This window comes from Pelophylax lessonae (assembly GCF_965119305.1).
Source record: "Pelophylax lessonae genome assembly, chromosome: 1".
NCBI lineage: Eukaryota > Metazoa > Chordata > Amphibia > Anura > Ranidae > Pelophylax > Pelophylax lessonae.
Window position 1 is genome coordinate 613,421,311 of NC_138768.1, and position 13,302 is coordinate 613,434,612.

Genomic DNA, 13,302 nt, shown 5'->3' on the forward strand with positions numbered 1-13,302 from the left:
AAAAAAAAGTCCGGGTCCGTGTCCCGGACTTTTACCGAACTTTTCCCGGACACCGAACCCCATTGAAGTCAATGGGGACCCGAACTTTAAGGCACTAAAATGGCTCTAAAACACCAATGGAAAGGGCTAGAGTGCTGCAAATGGCAGCAAAACGTAGTTAAGAGCATGGCAAGTGCTCTGCAAACAAATGTGGATAGGGAAATAACTTAAAACAACAAAAAAAAAACAGAAAAATAAAACAATGTTCTTCATCTCTGAAGGACGAGGCCCATATGGAGTAGGAGGGAGGTTGAGGTGGTGGTGGATGTGGCGGTGTCATAGGCGTGCGCACAGGGTGTGCCTGGTGTACCTGGGCACACCCTAATCACCTAGGGCACATAGCATTATCGCTCTGTTTGCCAGTGAGGAGATGGGAAAGATCTCCCTCGCACCTGCTCTGCTCTATTTCTCTTTGCCAGCAGGGAGAGTAATGTATCGGGGCCATGTACATGTAGGCAAACACATGCATGTGTATTTCAACTTTGGGGTGCACACCCTAATGCAATAGGCTGCGCACACCTATGGGCGGTGTAGGTGGAAGCGGCGGTGGAGGAGGACCAGGGCCGGATTAAGAGCATCATGGTCTTGGTGCTGAGGATTTTGAAGGGCCTTAAGGGCCGTGCCTTGGCATGCACCCAGAGGAGGAAGGGTGCAGCCATGCATGCCTAATTCAACATGGGATGCTGTCTCTGAAGCCCATAAACACATCCATGCATCGGCAACTGTCCCTCCTTGTCCGGCCTTCGCGCTGTGTGGGGAGGTTCTGAGGGTGCTGCCTGGGGAAGCGAGCATAGAAGCCAGACTTCTGTGTTTACAAGTGACAGAAGAGCGGTCACAGTGAATATGGCCAACCCGGGGCCTATATAAAAGGTAGGGGCCTGCATGGAGCTGCAGCTCCAATAGCCCCTACGTTAATCTGGCCCTGAGGAGGAGGACGAGGTAGCCAACACTGCTTCTTTTCACAAATTTTAAATGAGGGTACACCCCAAAAGAGTGAGAAAGAGCAAAAATTGAACAATGGCTGGGTAAGGTCGGTATCCATTGCTATTCTGCACAAGGTACGGAAAAGTCCCGTGGGATCCATGCCTGGTTCATTTTAATGAACGTGAGCTTGTCCACATTGTCTCTGGACAGGCGGCTGCGCTTGTCTGTTATAACACCCCCAGCCGTGCTAAATACCCGTTCAGATAATACACTGGCTGCAGGGCACGCCAGCACCTCCAAGGCGTAAAGGGCAAGCTCAGGCCATGTGCCCAATTTGGAGACCCAGAAGTTGAAGGGGGCAGACCCCTCATTCACTACATGTAGGCGTGTGCACACATACTGCTCCACCATGTTGGTAAAATGCTGCCTCCTGCTAAGACGTTCCATCTGAGCTGCTGGTGCTGCTGTTTGTTGTGGCGTGCTGACAAAGCTTTTCCACATTTCGGCCATGCTAACCCTGCCTTCTGAGGTGCTGGCGGTGCCCTGGTTGAGTTGGCGACCTCCTCCTCCTCCTCCTCTGTCTTGTGCTTCCACTGTGGCCCCGCTGTCAGATGGGAATGCCAGCAGCATCGCGTCTACCAGCGTGCGCTTGTACTCGCGCATCTTGCGATCGCGCTCCAGTGAGTGAATTAAGGACGGTACGTTGTCCTTGTAACGGGGATCCAGCAGCGTGGCCACCCAGTAATCAGCACAAGTTAGAATGTGGGCAACTCGGCGGTCGTTGTGGAGACACTGCAGCATGTAATCGCTCATGTGTGCCAGGCTGCCCAGAGGCGACGAAAGGCTGTCCTCTGTGGGAGGTGTATCGTCCGTGTCCTCTGTATCCCCCCAGCCACGCACCAGTGATGGCCATGAGCTGGCCTGGGTGCCACCCTGCTGTGAACATGGTTCCATCTCCTCCTCCAGCTCCTCCTCCTCCTCATCCTCCTCATCCTCCAGAACTGTGCCCCTGCTGGACAATTGTGTCCCTGCCGTTTGTGTGTGCAGGAACCCACCCTCGGAGCCCCTTGTGAATGACTGCCCTGAAAGCCTTTGAAATGTTACCTCTTCATCCTCCTCCTCCTCCTCCTCATCCTGTGCCACATCCTCTTCCATCATCGCCCAAATTGTTTTTTCAAGGAGGCATAGAAGTGGGATAGTTAAGCTGAGAACGGCGTCATTGCCACTGGCCATGTTGGTGGAGTACTCAAAACAGCGCAACAAGGCACACAGGTCTCGCATGGAGGCCCAGTTATTGGTGGTGAAGTGGTGCTGTTCTCACGCGTGCGTGCTGCAGCTGAAACTCCACTATGGCCTGCTGCTGCTCGCACAGTCTTTGCAGCATGTGCAAGGTGGAGTTCCACCTTGTGGGCACGTCACATATGAGGCGGTGAGCGGGAAGGCCGAAGTTACGCTGCAGCCCTGTCAGGCGAGCAGCAGCAGGGTGAGAACGCCGAAAGTGCGCACAGACGGCCCGCACTTTCTGCTGCAGCTCTGACATATCGGGGTAGTTTTTAAGGAACCTCTGCACCACCAAATTCAGCACATGCGCCAGGCAAGGGATGTGCGTCAAACCGGCTAGGCCCAGAGCTGCTATGAGATTTCGCCCGTTATCGCACACCACCAGGCCGGGCTTGAGGCTCGCTGGCAGCAACCACTCATTTGTCTGCTGTTCCATGCTCCTCCACAACTCCTGCGCGGTGTGTGGTTTGTCCCCCAAACAGGCAAGTTGTAAAACTGCCTGCTGTCGTTTAGCCCTGGCCGTGCTGAAGTTGGTGGTGAAGGTATTACGCTGTCCGGATGAGGAGGCGGTAGAGGATGAGGTAGCGGAGTAGGATGAGTTAGGAACAGGAGGCAAACTGAAGCGCCCTGCAATCCTCGGTGGTGGAAGGACATGTGCCAAATTGCTATCCGCCTCAGGCCCATCCGCCACTGCATTTACCCAGTGTGCCGTTAGGGAGATATAACGCCCCTGACCGTGCTTACTGGTCCACGTATCAGTAGTTAGGTGGACCTTGGCACAGATGGTGTTGCGCAGTGCACACCTGATTTTTTCCCCCACTTGGTTGTGCAGGGAAGGGATGGCTTGCCTGGAAAAGTAGTGGCGGCTGGGCACGACGTACTGTGGGACAGCCACCGACATAAGCTTTTTAAAACTGTGCGTCTCCACCAGACGGAATGACAGCATTTCAAAGGCCAATAATTGTGAAATGCTGGCATTCAGGGCCAGGGATCGCGGGTGGGTAGGGGGGTACTGTGGGACAGCCACCGACATAAGCTTTTTAAAACTGTGCGTCTCCACCAGATGGAATGACAGCATTTCAAAGGCCAATAATTGTGAAATGCTGGCATTCAGGGCCAGGGATCGCGGGTGGGTAGGGGGGTACTTCCTCTTCCTCTCAAGTGTTTGGGAGATGGAAAGCTGAACGCTTCCACGGGACATTGTGGAGATGGTTGTTGGTGACCCAGGTGGTGGTGTTGCTGACAGATCGTCTGTTTGCGGGGTGGCAGGTGCCGGTATGACTACAGAGGTGGCTGGAGCGGCCGAGACTGCAGCAGAAGAGGAAGCAGGATGAGCCAGAGACGTTTCTTGGTTTTGAAGGTGTGTACTCCACTGCAGCTCGTGCTTTGCACTTAGATGCCTGATCATGCAGGTTGTGCTCAGGTTGAGAAGGTTTATGCCTCGCTTCAGGCTCTGATTGCACAGGGTGCAAACCACTCGTGTCCTGTCATCAGCACATTTTCTAAAGAACTTCCACGCTAGAGAACTCTTTTGAGCTGACTTTGGTGCGCTCGTTCCCTTGCTGCGTTGGGCAGTAGCAGGCGTAGTGTCTAGGGCACGGCCGCTCCGCTTCTGCACCCTGCTCCCTCTTCTGCTGTGCTGGTGGCTCTGTGCGACCACCGCCTCTTCCTCCAAACTACTCAGGTCACCTGCATGACCTTCATTCCATGTGGGGTCGAGGACCTCATCGTCCTCCACATCATCTTCCACCCAGTCTTCACCCCTGCCCTCCCTGTCGGTCTCCACAATGCTGAACGCCGCAGCAGTTGGCACCTGCGTTTCGTCATCATCGGAGACGTGCTGTGATGGTCCTTCCATGTACTCATCTTGAGAAATAAGTGGTTGGGCATCGCTGCACTCAATCTCTTCCACTTCTGGGGCAGGGCTAGGTGGATGGCCCTGGGAAACCCTGCTGACAGAGTCCTCAAAAAGAATAAGAGACTGCTCTATGGCTTGGGGCTCAGACTGCTTGCCTGATTTGCAAGGGGGTGAGGTGAAAGACGGTTGGACATTGGCTGCAGGTGCCAACTCTGACCTTTCTGCAGTAGACTGGGTGGGAGACAATGTGAAGGAACTGGAGGCACTGTCAGCAGCAAACCAATCTACTATCGCCTCTCTGTGTTCTGGCCTCATCACTTCTAGAGGCGTATGATGCCCTACCAAATACTGATGCAGGTTCTGTCGCCTACTCACACTTGAGGAAGGTGTTTCACTTGTGCATGTAGCTGGCACAGATCGACCACGTCCTCTCCTTGCAACAGGAGCTCTAGGAGCAGCACCACCACGACCCAGGCCACGGCCCCTATTTGACGCTCTCCTCATATTTATGAAATTTAAGATCTTGCCCTAGAAAGGTCTTTATTGAATAGCGGAACAAAAGAACAACAGTATCGCACGGGTGTATCTCACAGTCAAATATGCAAACTATGCCGCAATTTAATGTTTTTTACACCAAAAGGGTGTGTATTGAATAGCGGAATAGGATAAAAAACTGTGTATCTCACACGTACAAACACAGACTAGGCCCGATTAAATTTTTTCCTACCCTAAAGGGAGGATGAGGAAGAGGAGTATGGAACAGGCAGCACCCTCAAATCTTCAGAAGTATGAGATGAACCCCAAAAACTTGGAAAGGTGGATCTCACACGTACCGACACAGACTATTCCGCAATTTAATTGAGCCACAAAGGTTTTTATTGAATAGCGGAATAGGAAATATGATCAAAAAAAAGTGTATGTTTTTCACACGTACAGAAGCACACTAGGCCCCAATTACTATTGTTTGTACACCTAAAAGGATGGATGAGGAGGAGGAGGAGTATAGAACAGGCAACACCCTCAAAGCTTCAGAAGTATGAGATGAACCCCAAAAACTTGGAAAGGTGGATCTCACACGTACCGACACAGACTATTCCGCAATTTAATTGAGCCCCAAAGGTTTTTATTGAATAGCGGAATAGGAAATATGATCAAAAAAAAGTGTATGTTTTTCACACGTACAGAAGCACACTAGGCCCCAATTACTATTGTTTGTACACCTAAAAGGATGGATGAGGAAGAGGAAGAGGAGGAGTATAGAACAGGCAGCACCCTCAAAGCTTCAGAAGTATGAGATGAACCCCAAAAACTTGGAAAGGTGGATCTCACACGTACCGACACAGACTATTCCGCAATTTAATTGAGCCCCAAAGGTTTTTATTGAATAGCGGAATAGGAAATATGATCAAAAAAAAGTGTATGTTTTTCACACGTACAGAAGCACACTAGGCCCCAATTACTATTGTTTGTACACCTAAAAGGATGGATGAGGAGGAGGAGGAGGAGGAGTATAGAACAGGCAGCACCCTCAAAGCTTCAGAAGTATGAGATGAACCCCAAAAACTTGGAAAGGTGGATCTCACACGTACAGACACAGACTATTCCGCAATTTAATTGAGCCCCAAAGGTTTTTATTGAATAGCGGAATAGGAAATATGATCAAAAAAAGTGTATGTTTTTCACACGTACAGAAGCACACTAGGCCCCAATTACTATTGTTTGTACACCTAAAAGGATGGATGAGGAAGAGGAGGAGGAGGAGTATAGAACAGGCAGCACCCTCAAAGCTTCAGAAGTATGAGATGAACCCCAAAAACTTGGAAAGGTGGATCTCACACGTACCGACACAGACTATTCCGCAATTTAATTGAGCCCCAAAGGTTTTTATTGAATAACGGAATAGGAAATATGATCAAAAAAAGTGTATGTTTTTCACACGTACAGAAGCACACTAGGCCCCAATTACTATTGTTTGTACACCTAAAAGGATGGATGAGGAGGAGGAGGAGGAGGAGTATAGAACAGGCAGCACCCTCAAAGCTTCAGAAGTATGAGATGAACCCCAAAAACTTGGAAAGGTGGATCTCACACGTACCGACACAGACTATTCCGCAATTTAATTGAGCCCCAAAGGTTTTTATTGAATAGCGGAATAGGAAATATGATCAAAAAAAAGTGTATGTTTTTCACACGTACAGAAGCACACTAGGCCCCAATTACTATTGTTTGTACACCTAAAAGGATGGATGAGGAGGAGGAGGAGTATAGAACAGGCAGCACCCTCAAAGCTTCAGAAGTATGAGATGAACCCCAAAAACTTGGAAAGGTGGATCTCACACGTACCGACACAGACTATTCCGCAATTTAATTGAGCCCCAAAGGTTTTTATTGAATAGCGGAATAGGAAATATGATCAAAAAAAAGTGTATGTTTTTCACACGTACAGAAGCACACTAGGCCCCAATTACTATTGTTTGTACACCTAAAAGGATGGATGAGGAAGAGGAGGAGGAGGAGTATAGAACAGGCAGCACCCTCAAAGCTTCAGAAGTATGAGATGAACCCCAAAAACTTGGAAAGGTGGATCTCACACGTACCGACACAGACTATTCCGCAATTTAATTGAGCCCCAAAGGTTTTTATTGAATAACGGAATAGGAAATATGATCAAAAAAAGTGTATGTTTTTCACACGTACAGAAGCACACTAGGCCCCAATTACTATTGTTTGTACACCTAAAAGGATGGATGAGGAGGAGGAGGAGGAGGAGTATAGAACAGGCAGCACCCTCAAAGCTTCAGAAGTATGAGATTGTGTTCACTGTACCCCACAAAGATTGTGTTCACTGTACCCCACAACGATTGTGTTCACTGTACCCCACAAAGGTTTTGTTCACTGCACCCCACAAAGATTGTGTTCACTGTACCCCACAAAGGTTTTGTTCACTGCACCCCACAAAGATTGTGTTCACTGTACCCCACAAAGATTGTGTTCACTGCACCCCAAAAGGATTGTCTTCTCTGCACCCCACAAAGATTGTGTTCACTGTACCCCACAAAGGTTTTGTTCACTGTACCCCACAAAGATTGTGTTCACTGCACTCCAAAAGGATTGTCTTCACTGCACCCCACAAAGATTGTGTTCACTGTACCCCACAAATGTTTTGTTCACTGCACCCCACAAAGATTGTGTTCACTGTACCCCACAAAGGTTTTGTTCACTGCACCCCACAAAGATTGTGTTCACTGTACCCCCCAAAGATTTTGTTCACTGCACCCCACAAGGATTGTTTGTCTTCACTGCACCCCACAAGGATTGTCTTCACTGCACCCCACAAAGATTGTGTTCACTGCACCCCACAAAGGTTTTGTTCACTGCACCCCACAAAGATTGTGTTCACTGCACCCCACAAAGATTGTGTTCACTGCACCCCAAAAGGATTGTCTTCTCTGCACCCCACAAAGATTGTGTTCACTGTACCCCACAAAGGTTTTGTTCACTGCACCCCACAAAGATTGTGTTCACTGTACCCCACAAAGGTTTTGTTCACTGCACCCTACAAAGATTGTGTTCACTGTACCCCACAAAGATTGTGTTCACTGTACCCCACAAAGGTTTTGTTCACTGCACCCCACAAAGATTGTGTTCACTGTACCCCACAAAGGTTGTGTTCACTGCACCCCACAAAGATTGTGTTCACTGCACCCCACAAAGATTGTGTTCACTGTACCCCACAAAGGTTATGTTCACTGCACCCCACAAAGGTTTTGTTCACTGCACCCCACAAAGATTGTGTTCACTGTACCCCACAAAGATTGTGTTCACTGCACTCCAAAAGGATTGTCTTCACTGCACCCCACAAAGATTGTGTTCACTGTACCCCACAAAGGTTTTGTTCACTGCACCCCACAAAGATTGTGTTCACTGTACCCCCCAAAGATTTTGTTCACTGCACCCCACAAAGATTGTGTTCACTGTACCCCACAAAGATTGTGTTCACTGTACCCCACAAAGGTTTTGTTCACTGCACCCCACAAAGATTGTGTTCACTGTACCCCACAAAGGTTGTGTTCACTGCACCCCACAAAGGTTTTGTTCACTGCACCCCACAAAGATTGTGTTCACTGCACCCCACAAAGATTGTGTTCACTGTACCCCACAAAGGTTTTGTTCACTGCACCCCACAAAGATTGTGTTCACTGTACCCCACAAAGATTGTGTTCACTGCACTCCAAAAGGATTGTCTTCACTGCACCCCACAAAGATTGTGTTCACTGTACCCCACAAAGGTTTTGTTCACTGCACCCCACAAAGATTGTGTTCACTGTACCCCACAAAGGTTTTGTTCACTGCACCCCACAAAGATTGTGTTCACTGTACCCCCCAAAGATTTTGTTCACTGCACCCCACAAGGATTGTCTTCACTGCACCCCACAAGGATTGTCTTCACTGCACCCCACAAGGATTGTCTTCACTGCACCCCACAAAGATTGTGTTCACTGCACCCCACAAAGGTTTTGTTCACTGCACCCCACAAAGATTGTGTTCACTGTATCCCCCCAAAGATTTTGTTCACTGCACCCCACAAGGATTGTCTTCTCTGCACCCCACAAAGATTGTGTTCACTGTACCCCACAAAGATTGTGTTCACTGTACCCCACAAAGGTTTTGTTCACTGCACCCCACAAAGATTGTGTTCACTGTACCCCACAAAGGTTTTGTTCACTGCACCCCACAAAGATTGTGTTCACTGTACCCCACAAAGATTGTGTTCACTGCACCCCAAAAGGATTGTCTTCTCTGCACCCCACAAAGATTGTGTTCACTGTACCCCACAAAGGTTTTGTTCACTGTACCCCACAAAGATTGTGTTCACTGTACCCCACAAAGGTTTTGTTCACTGCACCCCACAAAGATTGTGTTCACTGTACCCCACAAAGGTTTTGTTCACTGCACCCCACAAAGATTGTGTTCACTGTACCCCACAAAGATTGTGTTCACTGCACCCCAAAAGGATTTTCTTCTCTGCACCCCACAAAGATTGTGTTCACTGCACTCCAAAAGGATTGTCTTCACTGCACCCCACAAAGATTGTGTTCACTGTACCCCACAAAGCTTTTGTTCACTGCACCCCACAAAGATTGTGTTCACTGTACCCCACAAAGGTTTTGTTCACTGCACCCCACAAAGATTGTGTTCACTGTACCCCACAAAGATTTTGTTCACTGCACCCCACAAGGATTGTTTGTCTTCACTGCACCCCACAAGGATTGTCTTCCCTGCACCCCACAAAGATTATGTTCACTGCACCCCACAAAGGTTTTGTTCACTGCACCCCACAAAGATTGTATTCACTGCACCCCACAAAGATTGTGTTCACTGCACCCCAAAAGGATTGTCTTCTCTGCACCCCACAAAGATTGTGTTCACTGTACCCCACAAAGGTTTTGTTCACTGCACCCCACAAAGATTGTGTTCACTGTACCCCACAAAGCTTTTGTTCACTGCACCCTACAAAGATTGTGTTCACTGTACCCCACAAAGATTGTGTTCACTGTACCCCACAAAGGTTTTGTTCACTGCACCCCACAAAGATTGTGTCCACTGTACCCCACAAAGGTTGTGTTCACTGCACCCCACAAAGATTGTGTTCACTGTACCCCACAAAGGTTATGTTCACTGCACCCCACAAAGGTTTTGTTCACTGCACCCCACAAAGATTGTGTTCACTGTACCCCACAAAGATTGTGTTCACTGCACTCCAAAAGGATTGTCTTCACTGCACCCCACAAAGATTGTGTTCACTGTACCCCACAAAGGTTTTGTTCACTGCACCCCACAAAGATTGTGTTCACTGTACCCCCCAAAGATTTTGTTCACTGCACCCCACAAAGATTGTGTTCACTGTACCCCACAAGGATTGTGTTCACTGTACCCCACAAAGGTTTTGTTCACTGCACCCCACAAAGATTGTGTTCACTGTACCCCACAAAGGTTGTGTTCACTGCACCCCACAAAGGTTTTGTTCACTGCACCCCACAAAGATTGTGTTCACTGCACCCCACAAAGATTGTGTTCACTGTACCCCACAAAGGTTTTGTTCACTGCACCCCACAAAGATTGTGTTCACTGTACCCCACAAAGATTGTGTTCACTGCACTCCAAAAGGATTGTCTTCACTGCACCCCACAAAGATTGTGTTCACTGTACCCCACAAAGGTTTTGTTCACTGCACCCACAAAGATTGTGTTCACTGTACCCCACAAAGGTTTTGTTCACTGCACCCCACAAAGATTGTGTTCACTGTACCCCCCAAAGATTTTGTTCACTGCACCCCACAAGGATTGTCTTCACTGCACCCCACAAGGATTGTCTTCACTGCACCCCACAAAGATTGTGTTCACTGTACCCCACAAAGATTTTGCTCACTGCACCCCACAAAGATTGTGTTCACTGTACCCCACAAAGATTTTGTTCACTGCACTCCAAAAGGATTGTCTTCACTGCACCCCACAAAGATTGTGTTCACTGTACCCCACAAAGGTTTTGTTCACTGCGCCCCACAAAGATTGTGTTCACTGTACCCCACAAAGGTTTTGTTCACTGAACCCCACAAAGATTGTGTTCACTGTACCCCACAAAGATTGTGTTCACTGTACCCCACAAAGGTTTTGTTCACTGCACCCCACAAAGATTGTGTTCACTGTACCCCACAAAGGTTGTGTTCACTGCACCCCACAAAGGTTTTGTTCACTGCACCCCACAAAGATTGTGTTCACTGCACCCCACAAAGATTGTGTTCACTGTACCCCACAAAGGTTTTGTTCACTGCACCCCACAAAGATTGTGTTCACTGTACCCCACAAAGATTGTGTTCACTGCACTCCAAAAGGATTGTTTTCACTGCACCCCACAAAGATTGTGTTCACTGTACCCCACAAAGGTTTTGTTCACTGCACCCCACAAAGATTGTGTTCACTGTACCCCACAAAGGTTTTGTTCACTGCACCCCACAAAGATTGTGTTCACTGTACCCCCCAAAGATTTTGTTCACTGCACCCCACAAGGATTGTCTTCACTGCACCCCACAAGGATTGTCTTCACTGCACCCCACAAAGATTGTGTTCACTGCACCCCACAAAGGTTTTGTTCACTGCACCCCACAAAGATTGTGTTCACTGTACCCCCCCAAAGATTTTGTTCACTGCACCCCACAAGGATTGTCTTCTCTGCACCCCACAAAGATTGTGTTCACTGTACCCCCCAAAGATTTTGTTCACTGCACCCCACAAGGATTGTCTTCACTGCACCCCACAAGGATTGTCTTCACTGCACCCCACAAAGATTGTGTTCACTGTACCCCCACAAAGGTTTTGTTCACTGCACCCCACAAAGATTTTGTTCACTGCACTCCAAAAGGATTGTGTTCACTGCACCCCAAAAAGATTGTGTTCACTGCAGCCCACACACAGAAAAATGGATGTGGATCACTGACACCTGCCTATCTCCTATCCCACACCACACAGCAATATCGATTGTAGTTTGTAGAACACACTTTCCCTAAAATTCAGCAGACTCTGTCCCTAACAGGATTGAGAAGAGATCGTAGATCAGGAGAACTAAGTGCAGACCCCACCCCACACAGCAATATCGATTGTAGTTTGTAGAACACACTGACCCTATAATTCAGCAGACTCTATCCCTAAAATGCCTACAACTCGCCCTGCCTAAACACTCCGACCTGTCCCTCAATTCTATCCGGACACAAATGTTTTTTTCCTGCCTATCTTTCCCTAATCAGCAGCCAGCACGTTGATGTGTGCTCTGTCCCTGATCTAAGCAGCATAATGACGCCGCTGCGGCTGCCTCGAACTTATAAAGACTTGGTCACATGCTTCAGACGGCCAATCACAGCTACTGAGACATTTGCAGGCATGGCTGGGATGGCTTAAGGCACACCAGTTAAACGATTGTTGATTGGCTGTTGAAAGCCCGCCATGAAAAGAGCGCCAAAGCATGCAAAACCCGGAAATAAAACGACCGAACACGGATTTTTACCCGAATATACAGTAAAGTGTCCGTGTTCGTGTTCGGGTAACAAAAATCCAATTATTCGGTACGAACACGAATAATACAGTCCGTGTTCGCTCAACACTACTGTTGAGTAACGTAATTGTGTAACTTTAGCCAAGCTTCTAAGAAACTGACATTATTTTTCTTTGGAGTGCATTACAAACTTTGTATAATTGGCCGATACAACACAGTCTCTGTACAAAAAGTAGTATACGCTTACATTTTTGTGTACTTTCTACATTATGTTGTCTAATCTTCTCTGCTGCTTTTTTGCTACATGTTCCCCTCTCGCCCCACCAACCCTCTGACCCTACCTATTTTACCTATTTACAAACATTGTTTTTCCAATTCAATTACAAGCAAAAGGCATTCCAGTTTTACGTTTGCAACATATATTCAAAATCTATGTCTAAGTTATAGTATATTAATCAACAGTAATGAACCATATATGCAATGTCTTAAAGTGATTGTAAAGTACTTTTTTAAAAATAACAACCATGTCATACTTGCTTGCTCTGTGCAATGATTTTGCACAGAGTGGACCAGAACCTCCACTTCCTCCATCCCCCACTGGTGCTCCTGGCTCCTCCTCTTCTTGGTTGTACCCCATAGAAAGCTACTTCCTATGAGGTACTACCACTGGCTCACTCCCTAGCTATGTTGCCTGCATCTATAGACACAGACAGTGCAGCTTGGCCCCCGCCCCCCACTCCCACATCACAGGATTTGACAATAGCTCCCACTGCCTCAGCAAAGCCTGTGGGAGCAGGGAGTGCTGCTACAGATAGGCACAGAGCTGGTTGGAGTGAGGACTAAAAGGAATAAAAATGGTTAGGGGGTGATACTGGTACCTAAACATTTTTTACCCTAATACAGAGAATGCATTAAGATAAAAGTGTTTAGGCTTAGAAACACTCTAAGGCCCCTTTCACATGATTGTACCAATCAGGTCCACCTGTCTGTTTTTCAGGCAAACCTGATTGGGCCACCCATTAACCTCTATGGGGAGGCAGATGTCAGTGGACATGTGTCCGCTGACACCCACCTGGCATCTGATCCGACAAGATCTGCTGAAAACAGAGAATAGCGATACGTTCGCCATCCGCCCAGCGGGTTTTATCGGATGG